A 24,580-nucleotide genomic window follows, 5' to 3' on the forward strand; every position below is an offset into this window, starting at 1 on the left:
CTGAGGAAGGCAAAAGACTAATAAGATAGACTGGACTTTCTTTTCCCTTACAGTTTCATTTAATTAACTGTTCCCAATATCAATTATCTTTAAAAGGTTTTCATTGGAAAATTAGCTATCTTGAGTCCTCATCTTCAATGTTTATGTATAATTCTGGTGAGATTTGGTTTATTTCCTGAGTGCTCTGCATTGCCCATCTTTTTATTTGGGATGACAATTTTTTGCCCTTTTATTTTCAGCTACATCTTGGGTTTTGGGTCATGCACCTACATTATTTTGATTTGCTTATATTTTCATCTTAAAACATATTATTTCTCCTAAAAAAATAAAAAAAAATAATAAAAAACCTCCATCTTTTTTATGTCCCACTTTTTCTACAATAGTAATTGCCAAGCTATTCCAACAGCCTTAGATGGAGAAAATTTGAGAAGCCACTCTAGTGAAAAGGAATGGTGATTTCTAAAAGAACATTTGTAGAAACCGAATCAAAATTGAGAGAGATTTTCTCCACTGAGGCAAGTGTATGATACCTCTACCGATGGAATCTAGGACTTCATTGGGAATGACTTTTATGACTTCTTTGAAGGATGAAGTTGAAGTCAAATTTGTGTCTGTCTTATAGCTATGGTAATATTTCTATACCTTCCTCTCACCTCTCTAATCTGTCCTGCATATGAAACATAGGGTTTTTATGACTTCGATTAAATTTAGTTCTAAATTCTAACTCTAAAAATCATCATCTATATATAACCCCTCAGAGACCTAGCCTTTCCCCTGGTTAAGAAGCAATCCCCAAGTAGTAGACCTGACTAATAATCACAGGGTCTGGACCTCTGGTAGGCTAAAGAAAATATCTTGACCTAAGTTATGTTTCAGTTCCTGAGCCCTAAGGTGGAACAACCCCTTGGCTACTTTTCCATGAGCCTGGACAGAGGGATTCCAGAAAAGACCTCAGAGCTGTCCTTCAGACCTGAAGAAATGATCCATTACCCTTACTTCACCTTCAACCAGTCAGCTTTCACCACGACCTGGAACACCTAACCCAGTGTCTTATGATTTTACTCTATATAATCTGTAACCTACACAACATTGGGGAGTTCAGAATTTTGAGCATTAGCTTTCTGTTCTCCTGGATGGTGCCATTCATTGATAAAGTAGCCAGTTTTTCTCTACTGCAATTGTCAGTGTTTAGTGTTTGGCTCTGCTAATGCCGAGTGGACAAACACTTTCTGTTCTATAACATATATCAGCATCATATTCATCTTCTTAGAATGCTCCCTTAATGATCATGCTATACTTCTGTTTTGCAACTATTGATGGTCCTCCATTTCTCAATACACTGAATTCAAAGTACTTGGCCTGGTTGTTAAGGTTCTTTGAATATCTGGCCTTAACAAATTTATTTTCTATTGATCTCAAACATGTCTTCCATGTCAATCAAGCTGGTATCCCTGTTGCACTATAAAAATACCAGGTTTCTTTTTTGTCTTCCTCTGAATTACTCTCGATGTAAATAGATTTCCATTTTTTACTCTGCCTCTTTAAATTCTACCTATCTTTTAAGTTATAGGACAAATTCCAATTCCTTCATGAAGATTTCCCCAATACATTGTTCTAACTGATCTCTCTCTTTTCTGAAGTACCACCCCACAACATGGCATTTGATTAAATATATAGCCTTGTCGCTATTTTAGCTACTTTAGGCATGCCATCCCTATTGCTCAAGCTAGACTAAAGTATTTGAGGGGATTGTGTATGCCTCTTCTTTTCTATCCCCCTTTGTTTCTAAGATTGGTGCTAGGTACTTGGTTAAGACATAATAAATAGTTGCTTACTACTAACTGATTGCTGGTGTTGTCTAGTAGCCTGGGTCTATATACACCGCCAGTTATGTCAACAGAAGCTGTGAAATTTCTGCCAGAGAATACGTCTGCATAAAAATAAGCCTCTGACATAAATTGTGATAACGGTCCCTAAGGAATTCACCTGTAGAAAAGGGACCTCAGGCTTATTATTTGGTGCTCTATGAGGCTCTTATGCCAGGTTTTCCACTGTCATAATACAATGAAGCCATGTACTAATGTGATTTGAGACTCTTAAATAATTCACTATAAATCTCTACCTACTTAGTTTTCTGACATGGCTTTAGCATTCTAATTTTCAATAGTCTATGCCCTAGAATGATAATGAACTACAAATATGTGGGACAACTGGACATGCTGTAGAAGTCAAAAATTTACCATTTTAAAGAAACACTTTATTTTCTGTTAAAACACTATTTTCAGTGTAAACATTCTACTTTATTATGTATGAGCAAAAAAAAGTTAATGGTTTCACTGAAAAATCCATTCAGAAGGTAAAGAATTTAATTTAAATATCTACAACTATGAATCCTTCTATTTGAACACAGCTTCTTTTTTGTACTCTTTTCCTCACTTAACTTACTGTATTTACCTATACTGTAACTTCTGATTTTCAGACTTTGCCCTACTCTCCAAGTTTCTTTCTGTTTCTGTCTCTCTGTCTGCCTCTCTCCCTCTACACTGCTTTCTGTCTTTCTCTTTCTCTCACATGCACACATATCCACGCACAAAAACTCTTTCTCTCACACACACACACTTCACCCACCTCCCTAGCTAGACAGCAACCCGTGGTCATACATCTGATACTACAAGAATGTATATTTTTAAAGCTTATATTTTCTTGGTCATTTATTCTTCTATTCATTTCACATTGACACAGAGTAAAAATTCAACAGATAGTAGCAGTTATTATTATCATCATATAACTCTATCAGAAGACGAACTTGTTTTCTGCACTATGCGGTGCCTATTGAAGTCCTTGAGAGCCCTCTGAGAAATGCTTTTGCACTCACATCATTCACTCATCTAAGGCTCCCACTAAAGATGCCTACCTCCTTCCCACTGTGATAACACATTTATTCTATGCCCCATCTTATGTAAACAATTCATACTCATGTCATACTTATCCATCTGATGCCTTCAAAATCACCTAAGTCTTTTATTTGTGTGAATTTTGTCTCCCTCAGTCCATCTTAAGTTCCAGGTCACTTAATTCCTCAAGTATTAGAATGGTATGCTTGCTTCCTTTGCATCTTATCATGAGATCACCATAGAGTCCCGTAATCTGTTGGGGCTCATTAAATGTTATGTTGAGAGCCAAACAAATACCTGAAAGTATTCCTTTAAAGCTAACTCTCAAATACCTATGAAATGCCCATGGGAGTCAAACAGAATAACAGGTAAGAGTGAGCAGCAGAGCATATTAAAAATGATCTGAGTCTGTGATACAATTTCCTTTGAACTGGATTTTTCCTTAAGCTTATGACATGTGGTAATTCTCTCAGCTGCTTTAATGATGTAGATGTTAAACAACGTGGGGACATCAAATAGTCCTTTAGAGTTATGAGAAGTACATACTATGAATAGAAATGTGAGAAGATGAAACCCAAGCATGTGGTGACTGGCAGTCCCGGTAGTAGATATCTTGACTGAGGACAGACCCCAAGATGTATTGGAAAATGCAAAAATGGAGAAACCCAAAGCTATCACGGAAGGCTTCAAAACTCAGTCCAAATCAAAGACAGCTGCAGACTTTCGTGGAGACTTTTTAAAGGAAAACATTAAGTTTGTCTAAATTGTAAATAGAATCTGTCTGAAGACATATTATCCATTTTAAAAAAAATCAACTCGAAATACAAAAGCAAAAAAAAAAAAAAATCAACAATGACACCAATAATGTTGCAATAGAATCTAAGGCTGATAGCCAAACCATTTTTTAAAGTAATGTTAGCCAGGAAAGAAGATGATGAGTTGTAAGAATTTACCACCTGGAAAAGGGAATTACCTGGGGAGTGACAGCTGCCATAGGAAAAGGAGAACAAACACACCTGCTGTCAGGCACACCTGTTCTTTTCAGGGAGAGGAACCAAGAGTCTGAAACAGCAGAAAATGCCCAAGAGCAGAACAGGATTCCACTTGCTACCCTTAAATGTTGTCCCTGATTCCTCTGGAGTTTTTTCCTTGGCAGGAATGTTGGTAAAGTAGCCACATAAGATTTCATGCAAGTCTCTCAAATTTCACAGTCTCTCAAGTTGATTTTGTGGCAGATGGAAGGAAACATCTTAAATACCTGAGCAGAGGAGAAAAGCAAATATTTTCTATGGCTTATGCTGGATCAAGAAGATAAATTATTATGTGCTACATTAAAATATTACTTAAAGGTACTGGATCTCAGGTGACAAGTGTATAACTGAGACTCATAGGGTAGATAGAGGTGGGTGGGAGAGAAGATACCATCACCATGTCTCACCTCCCCTATAAATACACTTGCCAAAAGGACCTTCATCGCTGCAGGAAGGGTTTGCCTATTAAGAATATATGGTTACTTGTGAACATGTCATAATTTCTGGTTCCACAAAGCTACTACTTGGTCATTGATGCTAACAAAAGTCCAATTCTGAACTTCCAGAGTAATCCGGAGAATACTGCAGCCCCATGAAAATAAATCACACCAAAAAGGCAGGGTAGCTCTGTAACAGATTATCTATACTAGCTTTATAAACATTCACAATGCCCTACAGGAAAGCCTGCTGCCAGCAGCTAAGCCAAACTAGAGTTCAGTATCAGTGGCAATATTTTATCCTGCTTCATAAGAAAAAAAAAATAGATAGATAGATAGATAGATAGATAGATAGATAGATAGATAGATAGATAGATAGATAGATGATGGATAGACAGGAAATAGAAGGGAATTTAAAAGTAACTCATCTACAGCCCAAAAATGGACTAAAAAATCCAATATTTCTGAGCACATATTAGGTATTCTTTGTTGAGTATTGTAAGGAATTCAAGATACCTCTATATCCATTTCATTGGAGAGACAAGCTTTACAACCAACGCTTAAGCCAGTAAATAGTGAACAGCAAGACTGTGAATGCCAAACAGTAAAAGCCAGAGGAGCTCACAGAAGGCAGTGAGCAAAATATGTGGAAGTTGGGATAAAAACTTTATCAGAGAGGAGAGACTTAGGCCTTGAGGAAGAGATAGGACTTGTAAATGCAAGAAAGAATTCCAGAAAGAATATTTGTAACTAAAATTCAAAGGAAATATGAGACTCCAAATATGACCTTAAGCATGAATCACAGTTACCATGTTTACCCTGAGTATAAGAATAAGTGTAGATATTCTTATTAATATGAAAATTAAAGCCCCTAGAGATTAAAGGGAAATAAGTCACCACAATTCATGCAGATTTTTTTCTAAACTTGCATATAATCCAAACAGAAAAATAAATTTGATTTTTTTTATTTTAATTAAATTTCAGGCATCTCTGTATATTTAGGTTTAAAATCACAATCAATGATAAAATAATAATAATACAAAAAAAACCAAGAGGGGCCTCTAAATGTGTTGTACAATAAAATCACTATACTTGGTGAATTCACGTTCAAATCAATCATGAATTTTATTTAAAAATAACCTCAGGAGAGTTCCGGTCAAGTTGGCAAAATAAGCAAATGTTGTACTTGCCCCCTTCCATGACTACATTAAAATTACAATGAAAATATAGAAAAATCTACCTGGAGAACCATCCAAAGACTACATGAACAGAAGTCCTATAACTCATATGACTCAACACCAAGAAAATAATTCAATTAAAAAATGGGCAGAGGACATAAATAAACATTTGTCCAAAGAGGACATATAGATAGCCAATAGACATGTGAAAGGATGCTCAAGGTCACTAATCATCAGAGAAATGGAAATTTAAAGCAAAATAAGATATCATTTCACCTGTCAGAATGGCTATCATCAGTAAATCAAGAAAGAACAAGTGTTGGAGAGGATGTGGAGAAAAGGGAACCTTTGTACAGTGTTGGTCGGATTGCAAACTGGTACAGCCACCATGGAAAACAGTTTGGAGATTCCTCTAAAAATTAAAAATAGAACTACCTATGACCCAGTGATTGCACTTCTGGGTATTTAACCAAAGAAAACCAAAACACTAATTCAAAAAGATATATGCACCCCTATGTTCACAGCAATGTTATTTACAATAGCTAAGATATGGAAGCAACCTAAATTCCCATCAATAGATGATTAGATAAAGTAGTGGTACATATATACAATGGAATATTACTCAGCTGTAAAAGAAAATCTTACCATTTGCAACGAAATGGATGAACCTAGATGCTATTATGCTGAGCAAAATAAGTCAAAAAAGATAAATACCATATGATTTCACTTATATGAGGAATCTAAATAACAAAAATAAATGAACAAACAAAAAGGAAACAGACTCATAGATACAGAGAATAAACTGGTGATTGCCAGATGGGAGTGGTGTTGCAGGACTGGATGCAAAAGGTGAAGAAGGGATTAAAAAGTACAAATTGGTAGTTACAAAATAGTCACAGGGGTGTGAAGTACAGCATAAGGAATATAGTCAATAATATTGTAATAACTATGTATAGTGTCAGACAAGTACCAGACTAATCTGGGGATCACTTCATAAATTATATAAATGTCTAATCACTATGCAATACATCTGAAACTAATAAAAATAATATGAAATATCAACTGTAATTAAAAAATCAAAAAGGGCGGAAGGTGAAGGGGAATAGAGGTTCAAATTTCCAAGTATAAAACAAGTCATGGGGATGTGGTGTACAGCATAGGGAATATGATTGATATATTGCGTTAGCATTATATGGTGTCAGATGGTTGCTGGACTTATCACAGTGATCACCTCTTTAGGTATATAAATATTGAATGACTATGATATACATCTGAAACTAATACAATATTGTATGTTAGCTATATTTTAATAAAAATCTTTTTAAAAATGCAATAACAAATAACCTTGGGAGTAATCTTATAATTCCTTTTTTTTTTCTTTTTTTCTTTTTTTTTTTTTTAGGTGAGGCAACCCTTGGTTGACCTCACAGATTGCAAGGACATTGTCAGTTTACAATCCATTATTTTTTACTTTTTACGCCTACAGTACCTGGTCTTCCTAGGTAGTCTCTCATTCAAGTACTAACCATGCCCGACCCTGCTTAGCTTCCAAGATCAGACTGGATTGGGTTCATTCAGGGTAGAATGGCCGTAGACTCGGGAGTAATCTTAAAACCAAATCTTCCATATCTATAGTTCCAACTCTTGATTATCCATGTCGTAGTAATAGAGAAAATTAACCTCCAGTTTTCATGGAGTCCTCCTCCCACATTTTTATCCTGAGGGCAGGAGTATTAACCACTTTGTATTTCACCTTCCTTTCCAGCTGCTCATACTCTTATGATCGTATTAATGGGCAGCAAAAAGGCTAGCAGACAGAGAAAGGCACACATATTCCAACAACTGAGAAAGCCCTCTTTCAACCACTCAAAGTTGTGAGCATTTGATTCATGAGTCAAATACAACATGTCCATGATGCCAAAGAGGATAAATAAATCAAAAGACTCTTAATTTTTTGAGGAATCTCCATAATGTTTTCCATAGTGGCTGTACCATTCAGGGTGATCAGAACAATCTTGAGTGATTTTTTAACTTATAGATAATATTTAATTCAGTATTTCAAAGAGTACTTTAAAAGAAGGTTTAAATAATATTTCCTGTTAATTTAAAAAAGATGTTTAAAATCACATTAACGTTTTACAGATTCAGAATTTCTTAAAGTTCCAACAGTCTTTTGTAGAAATTTACTGTCAGTGAAAAATGCATGGAAAACAACTTGACTGTAAAATTAAAATTTGGAGAAGAAAAACTTAAGCTATTTAAAATAAACCCCCAAAAAGCATTTTAAAGGCATGTGTTTACATTCCAATAATTGATAATTATTCTTATCTGTTCATTAAAACTGATGCCAAAGAATCTGTATTTGGCCTCATTTTATTTACTCAGTTTAAGTTTCTCTCCATTTTAAAGTCACTTTGGCACATTTTACTCCAAAATTTTTATATAGCTACATAATACTTTGTATATCATTTTGCACAATATATTTTCCACAGAAATGTTTTCACATGTCATCTCATACTATTTCACTATAAAAAAAGAATACTTGCAAATGGTAAACATTTCCAAAAGTGTAAAAAATTTATAGGATGAAAAGTGATACTTTCTTCTACCCCTCCTCCTAAGTGATACTCCCAGAGGTAACAATTAAGAATATTCGTGTATCTTTTATGCATATGCATGCATATATGTGTGTGTATGTGTGTATGTCTTTGTATATGTAAATCAAAGCATAAATGTGTGCATTTGTGTATATATGTGTACATTTTAAAAGAAATTTGAAAGCTTTTAATATAAACTATTCTATATTTTGTTTTTTTGTTTAAATGACAATATAATATCTCTCTACATCCTTTTGAATGGCTGCATAGTATTCCATTATAGAATTGATTTTTTAGCCAGTCTCAAATGATATAGATTAAAGGTGTTTCCATTCTTCTGATGGGGCTCAGATATTACAATAATCATCCTCCAAAGAGATTGTATGGATTTCCATTACACACGAGTGCCTCATTCTCTGTATTTTAGAGTAATAAAACTGCATCCTTAATAATATATTCAAACATTCAGATAAGCTTCTTCTTGACTACTCTAAATTAGTTAAGACCTACTATACGATTCTTTCCTTTGATTTTGAAGACTGCTGTTACTGCTGTGGCATAATTTGCCCTATTTAATAAAGTTTTCAGCTCATTTACTATATTTGCCATTACAAGGAAGAGAAGGAAGGGGAAATGTTTGTGGCGTCTGCTTTCATATTCTTTTTGCTTACTACTTATATGATTTGTGAGGAGTTTTCCTAGTGTGTACACTAGAAACAACTGACAGAACAGGTAGGAACAGAGAGTTAGTCTAGCAAAGGATAGGAGTAGAAACAAAGGGTTATGAGACAACCAAATAAACTTTAACTATGAAGAGCCAACTCTTTCATCCTCCTCCAACCCCCACCAAATATTAGTATGTTCAGTGGAAGAAAATAGAGCCTTAAAAATGATTTAGAAGTTAAAGTGAACATGACCCCAACTTTTCTTTTGAATGAGTATACATTCGATGCCACCTTATAATGTTAAACAAGCTATTTGATTGCAGATATCACTTATTGAAGGATTGCCTCACATCATTCCACTGTGAATTAAGGGGGAAAGTGAGCAGAATCGGGGTGCAATAAAATCTCAATGGGAATAAAATACTCTTATAATAGGTGGGCAATTTTGAGGATTAAATTAATGTTTTGGGGGCACCATTTAGACTGCATTCATTGTATACTTAGAATATGTGAAAGAAAAAAAAGTAATAGTGGAATTCATTATCTGGAGAGGTCACTCCTCTCTGTGTCTACTTTCCCATCTGTATAACCAGGTGACTATACTAGATGATTTCTAAGAGCTCTTTTACTTCTATGATTCTGATATTATGGACATATTCAATAGTCATATTGTGTAACCATAAAAAATTCTGTGGTCAAATATCTCTGAAGAATACAGATGCAAGAATCCTAAACAAAATACAAGCAAATCAAATACAACAATACATTAAAAATGTTATATATCACAATCAAGTGGGGTTAATTCCAAAGGCACAAGAATAGTTCAATGTACACAAATTGATCAGTGTGATATACCACATAAACCTAATAAAGCATAAAAATTATATGATCATATCAATAGATGCTGAAAAAGTGTTTTACAAGATACAACATCCATTTATGATTAAAACACTTAATAAAATGGGTATAGAAGGAAAGTGCCTCAGCATAATAAAGGCCATGTACAACAAACCCTCAGCTAATACCATACTTGATGAAAAACCGAAAGCTTTATCTCTAAGCTCAGGAACAAGACAAAGATGCCTTCTCTTACTATTCTTATTCAACATAGTATTGGAAGTCTTAGTTGAAGCAATTAGGCAAGAGAAAGAAATAAATGGCATACAAATTGGGAATGAAGAAATCAAAATATCACTTTTTGTGAATGATGTGGTTCTTTATATAAACAACCCTAAAATCTTCACACACACACACATACACACACACACACACACCTGTTAGAAACAATAAACAAATACAGTAAAGTTGCAGGAAACAAAATCAATGTTCAAAATCCATTGTGTTCCTAAATACTAAGTGCAATTTAAGAAAAAAAATGAAAAAAATATTTCTTTTGCAATTGCAACCAAAAGAATAAAATAACTAGGAACAAACTTAATAAAAGATGTGAAGTACCTATACACTGAAAAGTACAAGACATTATTAAAAATAAATTGAAAAAGACACAAAAATTGGAAAGATATTTCATGTTCATGGACTGGAAGAATCAACATTAGTTAAAATGATCATATTATCCAAAGCAATATACAGATTTAATGCAATCTCCATCAGAATCACAATGGTATTTTTTAACCCTTTTCCCATTGAGAAAAAAGAAAAGTGCAGCTCACTACTAGTGTTAATTTAATATCACGTATAAGAATGCTGTTTTCTAGGACTTATCATTTTCAGCAATCGAGAATTACTATATTTTGTGCATGGAAATACCACTACTAAAACCAGAATGCTATAAATAGTATGATGTCATTTGTTTCCAAAGACAATCAATATACTAGAGATATGCAAAAATAATAATAAAAGCAAAATACTTCATAAAAAACTTTTGGGGTAAGAATAGGACTATAATCCATTAGTTAATTCAGGGTAAATACTGCAGTCTAAACTGCCACCAGAAAGTATTCTCAGGGCAAATGGGAACTGGGTTAAAGACATCAAACAAGAAACAAATCATCAGATTTATATGGAACCACAAAAGACCCTGAATAGCCAAAGCGATCCTGAGAAAAAAGCACAAGGCTGGAGGTATCACTCTGCCCGACTTAATATTACACTACAAAGTGACAATAATCAAAACCACATGATATTGGCAGAAAAACAGACACACAGACCACGGGAACAGAATTGAGAGCCTGGAAAAAGACCCCATATAATATGGGCAAATAATTTTTGACAAAGGAGCCATAAATATACAATGGAGAAAAGAAAGCTTCTTTAATAAATAGTGCTGAGAAAATTGGAAAGCCACATACAAAAGAATGATACTAGACTTTTATTTGTCATCATACACCAAAATAAACTCAAAATGGAGCAAAGACCTAAATATAATACCTGAAAAAAATAAAATGCATAGTAGAAAATATAGGTACTACAATTTTAGACCTTGGTCTTAGACAGAATTTTATGAATTTGACCGCAAAGACAAGGTATGTAAAAGCAAAAATAAATTAATGGGGCTATATCAAACTGAACAGCTTCTGCACAGCAAAAGAAACCATCAACAAAGCAAAGAGGCAACCAACCGAATGGGGCAAGATATTTTCAAACATCACCTCCAATAAGAGGCTAATATCCAAAATATAGAAATAATTAATACAACTCAACAACAAAAATCAAACAATCTGATTAAAAAATGGGTAGAGGGCCTAAACAGACATTTCTCCAAAGAAGATATACAAACAGCCAACAGTTATATGAAAAAATGCTCAATTTCACTAGCTAATAAGAAAATGCAAATCAAAACCACAGTGAGATACCACCTCACACTTGTTAGAATGGCTATTATCAACAAGAAAAGTAATAAATGTTGGAGAAGTTATGGAGAAAAATGAATCCTCATACACTGCTGGTGGGAATATAAATTGGTACAGCCACTAAGAAAAACAGTATGGAGGTTCCTCAAAAAATTAAGAATAGAAATATCATATGAGACAGCAACCCCTCTTCTGACTATCCACCCCAAAAATTTGAAAACATTTTTCTGTAAAGATATATGCACCTCAGCGTTCACTGCAGCATTATTCATGATGGCCAGGACATGGTAACAATCAAAGTGCCCTTTGATAGATGGTTAGATAAAAAAGATGTGGCACATACTTACAATAGCATATTACTCAGCCATAAGAAAAGATGAAATACTGCCATTGGCAACAACATGGATACATCTTGAGATTATCATGCCAAGCAAAATAAGTCTGACAGAAATAGTTGAGAAACATAGGATTTCACTAATATGTGGGATATAAAACTGAAAGCAACACATGAACAAGTCAAACAAATAAAAACTGATAGACACAGATAATAGTTTAGTTTAGCGGTTACCAGAGGGAAAGCAGAGAGGGGGGAGGTAGAAAGGGTAAAGAGGGTCAAATATATGGTGATAGAAGGATGGTGAACACACAATACAATATACAGATGATGCATTATAGAGTTGTACACTCAAAACATATAATTTTATTAACCAATGTTTATTAACTAATTTAAAACATTAAAAATAAAAATGTTAAATAAATCTGTGGTCAGAAAAATATTAAAATGTTCCATTGCAAACTTGTCTGAAGTATGTTATTGATACACTTTTTTCTAATAAAGATAATCGGAGATGCCATTTGTTCCTCTGTGTCTGGATAAATTTTAGTTTTAAACTTAATTTAGACATCTTATCTTCCAGGAATCCATCCATGAACCTTCTAATCCTCTATTTGAGTTAGATGTTCCTCCTAATGTTATCACACTGGGCTTTAAATTACCCATGTTTTCTCAGTCTACTCATTAGATTACAATAAACTCGTACTGGCAATGACTATGACTTTGTATTTCAAGTGCTTAGCACAGTACTTGCCACATGGTGGACTCAACAAATGTTAGCTGATTTAATAGAAACATGATAGTCAAACCATTCTTGTTCATTGTTTTTATAATAGAACCTTCTGAACTTACTTCTGAACATAGTTTCATTTACTCTGTCTCTCTCTATATATATTTTTTGAATGGAATACTAAGCAAATGCACAATAAATACTGATTGAGAATGCAAATAATGACAACGCTGTCTTTTGGTGCAAAACCAAAATATAGTTAATCATTGAGAAGGGCACACTCTTAAATTGATCTCTAGTGGCTAGTCATAATTCTTAAAATGTAGTATAACTATTTAGCACTTATCTTCCAATCTACCACATTTCACATATAAATATTGTTAAAACCCACTGAAAACATTCACCTATTTATTCACCCTTCAGTCAACAAATTAATTAGTAATATAGAATCAATAATGACTATGATAACCTATATATAGAAATAATGCTTTCATAAATTGATGGATACAATTTTAAAAATTGAACTATCAGTTTATATTTAAGAGCCTTTAGACTCTTCCAAGGGTATATACTTATTCTTCTTGTATAGACTCTGTATATGGAGGGTAGTGTCCATAGATTTTATTTTATTTTTATTGCTCCAAGAGTGCCTATTGCCATGTTCAGCAAATAAATGATGCTCATGTCAGTGCTTATCCTGGTATTAACAGACATAAACCATGAGCTTTTCCATTATGAAACACACTAAGATTCAAATGGAGAAATTCCCTGAAAAAGAACAGAGAAAATAAAAATATGAAGGAAAAATCCTAATGAGAATTAGAAAAGTTAGTCAATGATGATGAGCACAATCATATTAGGAGAAGCACTATCATGCAGCATAAATTCATATTGGCATTTAATTTGGGGGTAGTACTAATCTTAGCACCATATGAACTAAGTTTGTTTATCCTTTCTAGTAGATCACAATCCAAGATACTAATTGTATTTCAAGGCACAAACAATTTGAAGGATTATTATTCATGCTGCTTCATATAGCAACTCAACAGGCTATGTCATTGCAGTATAGTATTGAACTTCCTCATTTTTATTTGCTGAGCTGATTTTTATCAATACTATAACAGTTTCTTTTTACTTAAAGCTACTATTAATCTTGACTACGTATTGTTTGCATTACAGATTGGTCTGCAGTGTTTCTATTAAAATGATTAACATTTTCCCCTGTAATTTAGCCAAAATATTAAAGAAAATATATTGTGATGAAACTCCATATATGTTGGTACAAAGAAAAACATAATTCAATTCTAGCTGTAAAGCTGAACAACCCATCCTCCATAATATTATAAAACACAAATACAATATAAACACATAAATGCTTAGGCATGGGTGCCATCTCCAAAATAGCACAGGAATAAGGTAATAATATTTGGCCAGACAGAAAAAGCAAGATTTGGAAATTATCCTCCTAAAGGTTATAATATCTTTACAATTTAACTGAAGTTCAAATTATAAGGAAAAATTCTGGTAATTTGAACTGTTTTCAATAAGAAAAAGGAATTTAAGAGTGCTCTCATTGTTTTTTCTACCTATGGGATGTCAAGCATCTGGTTTATGTAAACCATGCAAATATCAATTGGTTGTTTCAGTATCACATAAACATTGCCTAAAAAAACTATCTTTACAGTGGGAAAGCCTGTGATATGTGTAGATGACTAACACAATTTTAGCTTTCATAATAGCCAATCCACAGGAAACGATTTGCCTCTAGCAATTCCATCTATTTACATGTCAGGAGAGAAACATAGTTTAATAAATTTTAATTGGTTTTGAAATGGGAATTGCATAGGGATGACAATAGTGAGAAATATGGTAAAATGGAAGAACTATTTTTGAAATCTCTTTTCTTCATGCAAAAGACCACTGAGTTTGTAGAATTACTGAAAAGGATAGGAACTGTATTTGTGGGTTTCTTGGTGATCCTGGCTAAATTGTAAAACTGCAGCGTTTTGATAAGTAATTGTATATACATCAATGCTCAAATGAAGGCATTCTGTAGAAGTTGTATGCACAATAAATCACTATCTGTACGTGTCCCTTAGAGTTTATTTGAATGCCTATTCAGTCTAAGGTGGCTGGCTAGATATGTCATTGATTTTCTTCTTCAGTGCCATCCCTGGGACAAAAGCTAATGTTTAATAATGGAAAAGATCACAACTTAAAAGTGGTGGAGGAAAGAGGGTATCTTGAACATACATCAGCAAGTTCCTGGAAACTAGGTATATTAACATGATATTCATGGACTTATGTTGGATATATGTAAATATATAAAAACAAATATTCAACTAAACAAGAAATGGCATTATAATGCTTTTAACTAGAAAATCTCACCCTGGGAATGATATCCTACCCTTCCTACCCTTCTATCTATTGGACTTTCTCATGGCCATAAAATCTACTCTTTAACCTTCAAAAAGACCACAAGGCTGATAACGTCTTTCTATTCTCCCACTCTATCAGTTCCTTCCTAACTTAAGCTCTTTTATTTTCTAGCCGTCTTGAATCCAAGAGCAGTCATTTCAATTAATCTCTCTGTAGAACTACCTCTCCTTTTTCCCTTGTCTTTCTACTTTACCTGCCCTGACAATCCTAGAAGAGGTTTTACATAGACTTCCACTGTTCCTGCACCTGGACTGATAAATAACTGCACATTACTGTGCTTAGTATCTTTTTCTAGGAAGATTGCCCTCCATCCAAATGGTTACTACAAGAACAGTTATTTGGTTTAAGTGGATCAACCCCACAGACCATTTTTTATTGTGGCCTACAACATCCTATCTGGTTCCTGCCCGCTTCCATGACCTCATTTCACACAACTCTCTATTCACTAAGGTCCAGCCACGGAAATTAACAGAAAGTCCTGAATTTTGTTAATGAAATCTGTCAAGCTCATTCCCTACTCAGGTTTTTTGCACTTTTTATTTCCTCTGCCTGAATGATATTCACCCAACTCTTCAAGTATTTGGCTTCTTGTGATCTAGGTGTCAGCTATTCAGACTTCCCTGACCATCCAGTCTGAAGTAGACACCATCACTAGTTGCTTTCTATTATAAACCTGTTTTACTTTCTTCAGAGAATATATCAAAAGCCAGGAATATCTTATTTATTTACTATCAATCTCCTTTTACTATAGCACAAGCTCCCCAAAGTAGGGACCATGTCTGTGTTTTTCACCACTGTGTTACCAACACCTAGAACAAGACCTGGCATACTGTCACACCCAATAAATACTTGTTGAATCATGTAATGAATTGTCACAGACAATCAGTTCATTTGTGAGCACTTGGCTCAAGCTTTATCATTCATGGTATGTTTCACAGATCCCATTCCTAGTCATGACTGATGGATCCAGGAGTGGGCAACTGAACCAAGCAGAGAGAATCACAGCCCTTGCTTAGTATTTGAGGACTTGGAGCCCATAGAATAGAATCCTTCCCTATCAGGGTGGCTAGAACTGTAGAAAGAGAAGCTCATGAGCCCTTACCAGCCATGTTTCTCACTTTGTGGAGAAAGTCTTTCATAAAAGAAAATGAAGCTTAAATAAAATGACCACTAGAAAGATTTAGAGACTGTGCTGATAATATTCGATTCACTAGCTCTAGTTGCTGATGTCAGTCATAGCCTTGCCATTTTTGAAGTTTGATATTCAAAGTGTTTTTTTTTTCTAAAACTCCCTGAAAAAATGAATTTACCCTTTTTGCTTAAGTTAGTTTGAGTTGACTTTCTGTCACTTACAACCAAAATCTTAGTTTATATGTTAACCTTCATTGCAACCCTAATACCACTTAGCATATTTGTTCCTAGACTGCTCTCTCTTAATTGTTCACTCTGCTAATGTTTCTTACTTTACTCATAATCCTCTCTCACTGAATCTTGGCAAATGATGTTGTCTCATAAAAACACATATTATGAGACATAATAAACTCTTTCAATTATCCCTCCTTCTTTCATTTCAGAGCCTAACCCTTCCATCTGTATTTTGGATCCCATCCCTTTAGGAGTTCTCCAGGACCTTGATCCATCAGATTATTATCTCTTCCCTCATGCTATACACATTCATTCATTCATACTTCAAATATTTATTCATTGCTACTGTGGGAAGTACAGGGATAGGTCAGCCTACATGCTCAAGTTTTTTGTATTTTGTTGCTTTTTTTTTCTAATCTATAAAACAAGTAAACAAGATAACAAAAATTCCTTCCTGGAACCTGTGTTCTCCTTAACTTATTTCACCCTTTCCTGACCATTCCATCCCTTCTCAGCCAAGCATATTAAAAGCCTATACTTAAGTCTATACTTAGTGTCTCCAATTCTTTTACTTCTCATTCATTCCTCAACCTACTGAAATCTGTCCTCTGCTTCGACTATCACATTAAAAACTCCCTTAGTAAAGCCAGCAATGAACTGCTAATTGCCAAATCTGGTAAAGATATCAGAGTCTATACTAGACCTTTTCTCATATATGATACTGTTATCTCCTCTTTCTAGATTCTTTGTTCTTCCTTGATTTCCATAATATACTTTGTCTTGATTTCCCATCTAGTCCTCTAACTACTTAGCATTTTTCCTGGGCTTCTCTTCCTGCCAGTCCTTTAAATGTTGGTGTACACCATGATTTTGTCCATCACTTTCTTTTTTTCTGTGTTTTACACACTATATGTGTTCTTCCTGTATGATCATATCCAATCTCATGTATCAGTTATGCATCAACAACTCCCAAATCTGTTTTCTAGCTCCACGACTCCAAGTTTATATATCTAACTTCTACTAGATATTTCACATTGGAAAAACTGCAGTTCCCAAAGTCATGTTCAAAAGGGAACTTTTTCCTCTAAAAGTCTGTTTCCTGCTCCCTTACTTTAATTGCTAGCACCCTTCTTCATTGACTTATCAAAGGTGAAAACTTTCACTCTTTTCTTTCCTTCATCATCCACATGCAATCAACTACTAAATCCTGCTAATTATAAATTATCTTTCATATATGTCTCCTTTTCTTTATTCAGACATTCAGTGATAAGTTAAGCCCCTTATCATCTTTTTCTCTAGATTATTGAAACATCTTCCTAACTGCAACTTTTCAACTTGTTTTTCACTATTCCAATGTATCCACCGCATTGTCAACAGAAACTACAAGTTATGAAATCCTCCCCAATGTAAAGGAATGTACTTAAAACACACCGAAGTCCATCCTGAAGATTGCATATTTTCCCTGCACTGGGGTCACCATTAATAGTTCAAAAATGTACCTCTAAGTTTTTCAAAGTTATTTTGCTAAGGTTGTAATTAACTAAGTATAAGTCTATTAAAAGCAACAAGGAGGCACTAAATAATGGTAATAGCATTGGACAAGTAAAAACAGTGGGAAAAAAAGAGATGGCAATGTAATTTAGAGGAGAATTACATTTTTAGCTGACTTCTTGTTTCAATTTAGATATTGCTAGAGTTTAATCACTTTTTCTGAGCCACATCCACATGCAGATCAAGTTCAATAGTACATAATTAGCATATACTGGAAGTCATTTCTGCACTCTTGCACCACAACACAGGCATCAAAAAGAAATATCAATAGTTTTATTATTTTTATTTCAAATAGATATCAGTCTTGTCATTTTCTAATGTCTGTTTTTTAAAATGAGGAATTATAAAAGAAGCTCAGAAATGAGTACAGTATTTCAGTTTTAGGAGACTAAGGAGGATCGGACAGGCCAATGCCAAAAAAGAAATCATCACAAAGAGATATTGTTGATTATCTTAGCAAATCTCCCTTTCCATTTTACTTTTCTTCTATAGTTCAAAGATTCTTTATAGAGGCAGAGGGAGGGCCCACACATTTCAAATTATCTTTAGGACTTTAATTAACTGTGCTGCAAGGCCCCGGGTGACTATTAATATACCAGTAAAGGCAGTTAAAAGAAGACATAAGGTCATTCAGTGAATGAATGAAGCAAAATTGAAAGCATGAGTCTTGACCCAGTGATGCGATCTTTCAAGTACACAATATAGTAGAGGCAATCCAAAAGGGGGAAAATGGGAATAAGGGATAGTATCTGCACAAAAGATTAGAAGACAAGGCTTCTCAGCATAGAATTCAGTATTAAAATGAAAGAACTTACCAAGTGAACTTTCAATGCATCCATTTTATTTCAATAAAGCAAAATCCTGTTATAATGCAGTCCATGATTATAAGACTATAGATTTACTGTAGAGAAAATCTTCTGCCTTAAACTATAACGGCTCAGTAAGACTAAGAAAAAATAAAAATGCTACCATTTATGCTTACAAACATCAACTTTACAAAGGGATGCTGCTGTATTTAATTTGTATCTGTGAGCAAAAGGAAATTATTTGAATAGTAAACGCTCCATAAACACTTGTCTAATTGAATTATCTAACTGGCCAATGTCAAGTTTTTAATGCTTAAGGAGTATTTGGGATTATACATTGATTAGCTAACAAGTACTTCTCATCCAAAGAAAACCGGAAGCTCATGCCAGAGCTTACCAGGATTTTTGAAAGAGGAGGCAAACATTCATAAGGTTGCTGTTAATTATGTTTCTACTTCTCATGAATTGTTTACTTTTATTATTTACCTGTATCTTGAATAGCATTGAAGCAAGCCATGTAAGTCCCTTTGTCAACTGTCAGAAGTATAATTCTCCACAATTAATCAGTAAAAAGAGAATTAAACGGTGCTTCTTTAGAATTAGGAAAAACCTGAGGCTGATAAATTGAATGCATTAAGAAATTAACATACCAGTAAATGATGGATTGTTACAATGATCTAAATTTGCATTTCTAGAATTCTACTGAAAGAACTCAAATCACTCTCCGAAGATATTTTTAGCTACAATCTCCAACTAGAAAAAGTGTACAAGAGATATGCTACTTGTTATTACAATTAGAAGTTCAAGCATTGTTTAAAAAATGTATTAAAATATGAACAACACACAAGGTTTTAGCAGCTAATTTTTTATCTGCCCTGATGTACAAAGAAAAATCCATCAGTTATGTTAAAAATCACGAAAGATTGTAAGTCACTCAACTACTAAGCATCTTGATTAAAAAACTGGAGGACTGAGCAGACCATTTCAATAAAAATTATCTGGAAGTTTCAAGCATCTCTATGCAGGTAGCTCATGAAAATATTACTGAGGAATAAATAAAATAGAGTAATACCACCCAAGAAACACCATTCCAAGTCAGAGCTAAAATAAATAATTTCTGTTTGATGATAAGTAATAACTATTGGTAGCTAATCAATCTAAGTAATAACTATTGGTAGCTAATCAATCATATAACACACTATATTCTAATGGGTTCGCATTAATTTAATGGATATTTATCAGATGCCTAATATGTCCCAGGCACTGTTCTAAGTGCTGGGATTCAGCAGAGAACAAAACAGACAAAAATCCGTAGTCTCAAAAAACTTAATTTATGTGGGGGAAACAAAAAATAAAATGAGTAAAATAAAAACATAGTAGTAAGTACAAATATATGTTACAGAATAATAAATAAATAAGCATAAATAAATACATAAAGTATAAATAAAAATTAGTGAAACAGTGTGTCAGATGGTGATAAGTAGGGTAACCATAATGTCTCAGTTGGCTCAGACAGTCCTGGTTCATACCTGTAGTCCTAGAGTGATTATTCCGACTGCACACTTTCACTTTGAAAAATGTCCCAGTTTGGACAATAAATTTTACAGAAACCTTAGCTATAAGTACCATGAAAGGTAAAAAGGCAGAAAAGTAGTGTGTGTATAGAATTGTAATTTTCAATAGCATACTCAGGGAATGGCTCACTGAAAAATGACATTTGGTCTTACCTGCATCCGGTAAGAGACCAAACCTGGTAGATATCGAGGGGAGGAACATTCCGAGTAGATAAAATAGCAATTGCAAAGGCCCTGGGGCATAAATATGCCTGTATTCTTGGAGAAACATCAAATTGGCCACTGTAGTTTTAGCAGGACACATGAAGGAGTCTGTATTAGAAGATGAGGTTGCAATGTAAAGGGAAACCACATTATGTAGACTCCTGTGTTCTGAGTAAGATGGGAAGACAATGCACATTCTGATTGAGGGGTTGGGTGTGATCTGTCTTATGTTTTAAAGGTATCATTCTAGCTGTTGTATTGAGAATAAATTGTAGGAGTGCAAGGGCAGATGCAGAAAGATAGGTTAGAAGACTATTTAAAAAATCAATGAGAAATGAGGGCTTGGACCAGGGTAGTAGCAGAAAAAGTAGGAAGAATTACTTAGCCTCTGAATATATTTTGAAGGTAGAGGCTGCAATTTGCTGATAAAATAGATGAGAGGTCAGGGATCATACCAAGATTTTTGATAAGAGGCCCTAGAAAGAAGAGTTGCCATAATCTGAGATGGAGAAGGTTGAAAGAGGAACAAGTTTTGGAGTAAAGATCAAGAGTTTGCTATTGAATTTTTTTTTAAGTAAGGTTTCCCAAAAAGCAGAATCTGAGACAAGGGACTGAGTTCAGGGAGTAAACTTTGAGAAGTGATTTCAAAACATGAATAGAGGACCAGTAGAAGTGAAACAGAGAAATAAGAAAAATCAAGACAAGAGTGAGTTTTGAGCTGGTCACAGCTATCAGCAACTGAAGCTTAATCTTAGTGGGGACCCTCTGAGGAGCTTATACAATGCCTAGAAGATTGTCTGCTTGAACTTAGAAAAGGGAGGCTTTTGTGACTGGCTTTCTCTTTCTTATAGGTCAAGAGTTCTCCCATAGTGTATTAATTCTCTCACACTTTCAGGTTTGCAAGTGCCTCTGAATAGTTGATGTGTTGCTACACACGTTCCACACAGAGGTAGCAGAAAAGGCAGGACATGAGAGATACCTAATGCAGCTGAGAAGTAGTGTTGTTAGTGTATCTATGCAAACAGCTGGTAACTGCAGCAATAGCTGGAATAAAAAGGTAGGATAAGAGGATGTGAGCTGGAGAACAAGAGGTGTATGACACTGATATGTTAAGTTTGAGATATTTATCAGCCATCCAAGTGGAGATGAGTAATAGGTAGATATATGAATCTGAATTCGAGAGGACAGATCCAAGCTGGAGTTGTAAATTGTTTTTCAGCATATAAATGGTATTAACATAATGAGATGGGATGATGTGACCAAGGGAATAAGTGTATCAAAGATAAGAGGTCCTAAGGCCCTTCAATGTTTCATGGCTGGGAAGATGAGAAGGATCCAACAAAGAATCATAGGTCTAAAAGAATGGTCAATGGGATAGGAGGAGACTCAGAAGAATATGATATCCTGAAAATCAAGTGAAATGGAAGGAGTGATCAATGGTGCTAAATGCTGCTAAAAGGTCAACATGAGAACTAAGAACTGACCACTGAATTTAGCAACGTAGAGGCCTTGGTGATATTGACAAGAACATTTGCTAAGAACGTCGAGGAACTCTCAGACTTAAACATTAGAAAAATTGTTAATCTAAATGTTGGATTTCCTATATTTATTAGTAGAGGATGAAATAAAGAAAACCATGAAGCGACAAGATACTGAAAATCACCTGTCAATAGTCTACAATTGATAGACCATTTTACTGAGGTCAAAGGAAGGAGAAAACAGAAGTCAGAGGGTGTGAGTTACAGAAGAAGAAGGCTGTTAAACTGAAGTCCTTGGAATAAATTGGTTATCAATGAGTAAATTACCTCTGGCTCAGTTAATTTAGGTAGTTAGTGCATAATGTTAGAATAAGGTCAACACTTTGATCTTCATCCTAGGTATCTAGCCTGACAAAGAAAAGAACACTCTCTCATGGCCATGTCATACATTCTAGTCTTGCACAGCCATCTTGCAAATGATATTGGCCTGATGTTAATAACAGTGGATTCCCGACATAAAAGTGCAGAAGACTCAGGGTATTTCTCTATACCTAGGAAAACCACACAGATATTTCTAATACTAGGTAAGGAGCATCATCTTCCATTTAAGATCCATTTGAACAACAACTATAATTTTATATAGATTAAAAGCATGGTCTCTAGTGTCCAGCAGACATAAGATCAAATCTCAGCTGGGCTACTTACTAGATATGTCATCTTGGAAAAATTAACCTCCTTCTCTAAATCTCAATTAAAAAAGAAACCATGAGGATATATTTACTGAAATATAATTGTTTATAAGATCCCACCCTGCTGTCTTTGTTAGTCTGGAAGCATTTTTCTGAACCAGCTTTTAACTTTATTTTAAACTTGAGAACTCACCAGAGACTGATTTTTGTTTTGTTTCAGCTGTTCAGAAGTCACCTATGAAGTTAATCCTCTTATGTGGATTAAATCAATGGCAATATTGATTTGGGCTTTTTATGAGCTACAAATTCTAGTTATCATAACCTTTCAAGGAAGAAAAAAAATCCTCTAGAAGATTAGAAACTCTCCCATTCTCACTCTCAGTAGAAAAAAATTGTAAAATAATTCAGTGGATGCTTAGTTGGGAAGGCTATCAGGATAATAAACTGAAGAGAAATATTTCCATTTATTCAAACAACTTCAATAGAATGTGCCTCCTATATACTACCATGAAGTAAAATGTTTGGATTAATTTGTTCCATTTTTTTTAAGTTTCTGAGCTTTCCTAACATAACAGACACATTAGTAGGTACGGAATTTTGAATAAATATGGGTGTATAATGATAGTAACTTAAATGAGGTTGATCATAAAACCTTTCAAATGGGTTTGTGACATGAAGGCAATAAAAGGCAATGATAAATCTGACAGGATAAACTGATGAAGGGTCGTTAAAACTCCATCATTCAGGTCAATACCATCAGCCAGTATTACAGGGAGTACATGTTCTAATGCTGAACTACTATGGATAGATTCTTCCAAGACCTAAAGTGTAACAAAAGCCATGATGATTTGAGCAGATGTTAGAAAAGTTAAGAGTTTTCTAGTCCAATTGGTTAATGTGTATGACTGTAGTACTGAAAGAGATGGGTGTTAGAAATTTGATTTTCATCAATATATTCACTTAGGATTTAAAATTTTTATTATCTGGCATTAATCATGTCATTTTTAGTAGAGACATTCTCATGAAGATTTAAACTTAAAACCTTTCTCTGGTTTTATACAGTAGCTTAATTGAACGTCTACAACTATAGTCACTATGACAGGACTAAAAAGTTTGTTAAGCCTGTTTCCACTAATGCTCATCCATATAGTTAAGCACAGAGAAAGTAATAGAATCTTCAATGAAATCAGACTGGTTGTGGACATGGGATGTTCTCTTATTCCCATGCATTAAGTTCCACTTCATTCATTTTCATGTTATTTCTAGTGACACAATTTCCTAGATCCTAATAATGAGCAGGAAATCACTCTCTTAAAATAGCTGTAACTGGCATTCTGTGAGTTGAAAGCACTTTGAGAGTATTTGACAATTGGGAATAATATGTGTGTCCTAGCAGTTTTCAGAAGTATTTATGTATATAATCTCAGTTAATCCTCTGTACCACAGTGAATACTATCTTCACTTTACATAAGAGGAAACAGACCTTGTACAAGTTATCTTATTAAAAGAAAAAAATATTTTTGAGTACTTACTCTGCGATGGAGTTTTTAAGAGTAAAAAGTACATATTCTCTTCTCTCAAGAAGTTTACAGTTCAGTTGGAGAAACAAAAAAATTAACAGTTAATTACCATTAAGGGTGATTGGTGCTATGGTAGGAGTATGTACAGAGGGCTATAGGAGCACATAGGAAGGACATCCAGTCAAGAGTACACAGGATCAAGGAAGGCTTTCAACAGCAGACAATGTCTAGGTGGAGATTTGAAGGCTGAGAAGGACCTAGGCAGGAGAAGAGGGAAA

General features: G+C 34.3%; 1 protein-coding gene and 1 pseudogene across 3 annotated transcripts in view; both read right to left on the reverse strand.

Annotated features, from left to right (window-relative positions):
* The window catches only part of TENM1 (teneurin transmembrane protein 1), a 756,077-nt gene that overhangs the window by 720,667 nt on the left and 10,830 nt on the right, over window positions 1-24,580 (reverse strand). The gene's annotated exons all lie outside the window — the stretch shown is intronic.
* On the reverse strand, window positions 7,018-7,136 carry LOC112483229 (annotated as a pseudogene).

The sequence above is a fragment of the Pteropus alecto genome, unplaced genomic scaffold, assembly GCF_000325575.1.
Source record: "Pteropus alecto unplaced genomic scaffold, ASM32557v1 scaffold116, whole genome shotgun sequence".
NCBI classification, from domain to species: Eukaryota; Metazoa; Chordata; class Mammalia; order Chiroptera; family Pteropodidae; genus Pteropus; species Pteropus alecto.